We start from the raw sequence: 5,309 nt of genomic DNA, 5'->3' as shown, positions 1-5,309 counted from the left end.
AATAAATAGCACAAGTTAACTTAGAACTTCTTACCAATTGTGCATTCTTAGAAGTTCTTAAGTCTTAAAATTATTTGTGTTGTATTCTGTTTATACCTCTGATTGCATATCAAGTGTAAATATCAAACTATCACTATCATTTATATACTAGACAGATTGTAGAAAGTCTCTTTCTTGGGTGCTTGAGCATACGGAAGTCTCTTGCTTTTATTTTTAACTATTGAAGTCTCTTACTTATGTGTTTGGGAAATTAGAAGTCTCTTGCTTGTGTTCTGGAGTAATTTGAAATTAGATTTGGTTATAGTGGAAATCCCTTGGAAGTGCAAGGGGGACTGAACTACTCATGATTTGTAGGAGGAACCAGGATAATTGCTTGTATGTTTTCTTGCCTTCTTTTTTACCTTTGATCAAATTTATTCCACTGCTATTCATCAGACTCTAAATTAGATTTGGAACCTTGTGATCAGAATCTAACAAGAGTTTTTTTAAAGAGAATAAGGAGAGATAGTTAATACAGTCCAACCCCTTTCTTTTGTTTTTCTTACATTCAGTTTGAGTTTGTTATGTGTGGTCAAGGATACCATAAGACTACTTTAGATCATTGCGTCTTTGTTAGAAAATCTCCTAACAATGACTTCATTATCCTGTTGTTAATGTTTAAGATATGATTATTGTAGGAATTTTTTTCTAACATTAACAGGTTAAAGAAGCAATTGGGAGAGTCATTTCCATGAAAGATGAAGCATTCGATATGAAATGTGTTCCTTATTGTCGCGGGGAAAAATCGTTGTCTTTTTCGGGATGAGACACCTGATGCCTTCTTTGGGCTCGAGTGCTCAAAAAATGATTTTTCTTTTGTACGGACCAAACTTTTTATTGTTTCCAAAAGAGGAAAAGGAAAAAAGCTGCAATAACCTTAAAAGTGGGGAGAGATCTTGGGTAAGAGGGTTGGTTATACGAAGGGAAGGTATTAGCACCCAACGTATCTATAGTACTCTATAGGTTTCTTTGTTTTGTTTATTCCATTCTTGTTATGGTGGAGGTTCTTGTGAGAAAGAGGTGGGACCTAAGGTGTTTGTTTGATTATGCTCGCAAAGATCATCGCGATCCTCTGCATACATATCCCCTAGAGGGAATCAGAGCATCTGTAGCTCGGGGTCTACGGGTGCTAAGGTTTGAATGGTTTGAGAGAGAAGTTTTGCTCGCCAAGGAGTAAGACCTTGTGCCTACGTATTCTCAAAGGGATGTTGAGAAAGTCAGAGCAATCGTAGTTCCCACTTATGCTAGTGGAAGCAAAGGAAAAGAGACAAATGTCATCTAAATGTTCGATGTATCTAATCTATATCATCACATACATCTGTTTGATTTTTGTTTGAAAATCTTTTTATTATAAGCCCTGGGCCATGCCACTTATGGCGCTTAGAATGATAAAGATGTTTTTGTTTGTTTAACCAGCCTTGTGGCAAAAACTTTCAATGAAGTCAGCCTTGTGACAAAAAGTTTTGATTAATCAGCCAGCCTTGTGGCAAAAGTTTCAATGAAGTCAGCCTTGTGACAAAAACTTTGATTAATCATCCAGTACGGTGGCAAAACGGTTTGATTGATTAGCCAGCCTTGTGGCAAAAGAAAGTTTGATTGATTGATTGTTTGTGATGATATAGAAGAGATACTCCTATCATAGAGATGATAAATGTCTAATCTCCTAGGGTATTTTGATTTGGATATTGGGGGATGCTTATAAGAAGCCCGTGGGTCCTTGTACGAAGCCCAAGAGGAGGCTATCCGAGGGTCCTTGCATTGTAAGCCCAAGAGGAGGCTATGGGAGGGATAATCCAGGGTCCTTACATTGTAAGCCCAAGAGGAGGCTATGGGAGGGTCACTCGTTTGTACAAAGCCCAAGGGGAGGCATGGTATAGTTGGTTTGAGCTCTTAGAGCGATTTCACCGGGAAACCATACTCTATGTCCTAACCTAAACTAGGGAGATTCTTTGCACGAAGCCCAATAGGAGGCTATGGGGAACCTAGTGTTGTACTAAGTTGAACAAGCACACATATCACACATATGAACAAACATGAACAAGTATGAACAAACATGAACAAACATGAACAGGTTATGAATAAGCATATATATATGACAAAGTGTGTGTATATAATGGAGTTTATGAAGGAAATATACCTGTAAGCATGATTCATTTGTATACACAGGGCTCGGGACTCACACTCGGGGAGAAGTCCACTTGAGTTTATTCAAAGCTATGTAAACAGGTATTTACAAAAGGGCTTGGGACTTATACCTACATGGAGGCCCATGGTATTTTTGGGAAGGTTTAAAGAAAACCTTCATTTTTGGTTTGTTATTCAAAGTTAAAAAACAGATTGAGATATGTACAAAAGTGTGTGTACAATGAAATACCTAATTTCATGTACTGGAATGGGTATGTACAAAAGGGGCTTGGGACTTATACCTACATGGAGACCCATGGTATTTTTGAAAAGTTTGAAGTTTTGAAAACAGTTTGAAAAGTATTGTTTTGAAAGAGTTTTCTGTTCAAAGAAAAAAATTGTATAAAAGGAAAAAAAGGAGTGGGTCTTATACTCTCTAATATTCGAGAGGCCCCACTGTTTTTTTGAAAATTAATTGATCAATTAAAAGATTTAATCAATAGTTTCAAAAAGAAATGGTTTATCGTCTTTGAAAAGAAATGCGATCGCTTGTTTTAAAACGATTTGAATTTGACAAAAGTCAACTTAATTAAGTTAAAACAAGTTTTAATACTCAATTAAGACCTAAGTGATTAGGGTTTGATCAAAAAAATATTTACAAGTGATTAGGTTTGAAAATTAAATGAAAAACAAATATTTAAAGTATTTAAAAACACTTAAAAATGTATCATTTTAAACCTAATTAAAAACACATTAAATAAATCTTTTTTTGTGATTTTTTTTTTATATTGTCAAAATATGTATATTAAATAAGAAGTGTTTAAAAAATGAAGAAAAAATAAGTTGATTTGATTGGTTAAATTAAATGATGAAGTTTGTTAAAAAATGAAAGAAAAATAGTGTCAAAAAAAATTGGCTTTGGTCCTACCAGGGTTTGAACCCACGCACCTACGCTTGCTGACCAAAACATGGACCAACTGAGCCACGCCTGTGGCTTGTTAAACATACGCGTTTTGTAAAATATATTTTAAATCAAGAATTTGAATTTCCCAAACCAAACCTGGCGCCAAGAACACAACCCTAACTGATTTTTGAATTTCCTCAAATCTGTATTGTTTTGATCGATCAAAGGGTCTATCTCACTTGGTTTTGGACGAGGAACATGATGATGACCTTTAATTTCATTTATTTTTGCTCTAAGATGATTAATTCTCTGATGAACACGAAGAACCCTAATATGACAAATCTTTGTGAAATCGTGTATGATCATGATATGATGCAATTATTGAGGGTTATTATTCAGTGATGGTGCAGAAACAAGATGGTAACTCAGTTTTTCATTTATGATGCATGTATGATAGAGTTTGAAGTTCATGAGCTCTTACCTCAAAAACGACCAAGCTGGAGATTGAATTTTGCAAAGGAGGTGTTACAGATGTTGTTGCTCAATCTGGACAGCTTCAATGAACCTTATGGAAGGTATCTGGATGCTTGGAGTGAATTGAAAACACCTAGAGCAGTTGGAGGTACCCGATCTGCAGTTAAGCCTAAGTGTGAATTGAGCTCGATGATTCTGATGTTTCAGGTTGATGATGAGTGTTTGGATAGCTCATATGGGATATATGTGAGGTGTGGGAAGTGTTAATTTGGACAGAAATGATCTGGAATGAAAATTGGCATGATAAGGCTCTTCATGTGTTCATATGGAGGTTGAAGAGTGAATCTGAGTTTTTGGGTGATTTGGGGTGTGTGAGTGGTTCAAACACATCCCATATGATGTTTATGAGTTGCTAGAACCATCACTTTGGCCATAACTTCAAGGGTTTGGAGGTTGAGTTTTGTACCTCTTAGAAACTTAAGAAACTTGCATTCTAAGAAAGAAAGAGAAAGCCTATAATTTGTGAGACTTTGGTGTGTTTTTGAATGGAGTTTGGACCTCTATTTATAGGCCAAAGAGTCTGAACTCAGAGCTTTGCAACTTGCTTCAAGGTTTGATGATTTGGCTTAAAGGATAGAAAGGAATCTTTCACATTTAATGCATATGGTTAAAAGTAACTAAACCATGGTTATTTCTCTAAGCTTCTTATCTCTTTCCATTCTGATCTCAAACCAGAAATATCTTTCAATTATTGCCTCTATGTGTCATCAATTGGATCATTTGGTAGAATAGTGCATAACTTAGTGAAAATGGCATGAAATTCTAAGTGAAAAGCTCACTAATGTCAAAATTCAAAACCATGGCTACACTCCATATTTTTTCATGCTCTTGGACATTTTGGAAAGCTCATATTACACACTTCAAAACCCTAGTTGAAAGTTTCTTCAAGATCTTTAAGGAAGTGGGTGAAAAAGATCCATGAACTTTGAAGAAAATGAGGTTTTAAGTGAAGTTTTCAAAAAGTACCAACTTTGAAGCTCCATTTCTCTTAAATGGTTGATCTTTTGGAAAAAAATTATATGTGTCAAAGTTGTTCATTGGATCAAAATCTACAACTTTCATGTTGGAAGTTTTTTTCAGTTTGTAGGTGAAATTTTGAGTTATTCCCTTCCAAAGTTTTGGAAAAACCATTGAAAAACACTTAGAAAATTTTTCTAAGTATAAAAGTCAAACTTTGACTTTTTGATTCTTGATTGATTTTCTTGATTTTTCTTGATCAAATGACTTCATATATCATATATTGATGATTCAAAACTTCAAAAGTCATGGTTGACCAAAATTCCCCAAAAGTCAATGGTGATCTTGTATAGTTGACTTTTTCAGACGAATCGCATTTCTGGAGATTTCAAATGAACCAAGCTATCCTCACCAAATGAATGGTATGAATGGATCACATTGAAGCATTAGAGGATATTGAGCCATAGTTTGAGTTGTGACATCTTGTCCTGATTAAAAAGTCAGTTGTTCAGATGAATTAGGTCAAAAACCCTAATTGTCGACCAGATGAAATTGATGACTGTAGGTCTTGAATTGAGATGTAATTTCCATTGGATGTTGTCATAGGGATTATTTGAAGATGATTGAAACTTTTGATTGACTTCCTGGGGATTTTTAGGGTTTCCCAAATGTGATCCCTGATTTCAGTCCCTGATAGTTCAAAACACTAATTCTGATGACTTGAAATTTCACTGTTGATCAATCCTTGTGT

Source organism: Vicia villosa, linkage group LG2 (genome assembly GCF_029867415.1).
Source record: "Vicia villosa cultivar HV-30 ecotype Madison, WI linkage group LG2, Vvil1.0, whole genome shotgun sequence".
NCBI classification, from domain to species: domain Eukaryota; kingdom Viridiplantae; phylum Streptophyta; class Magnoliopsida; order Fabales; family Fabaceae; genus Vicia; species Vicia villosa.
The sequence above is the reverse complement of the archived record's forward strand: the minus strand, read 5'-3'. Positions refer to the sequence as shown.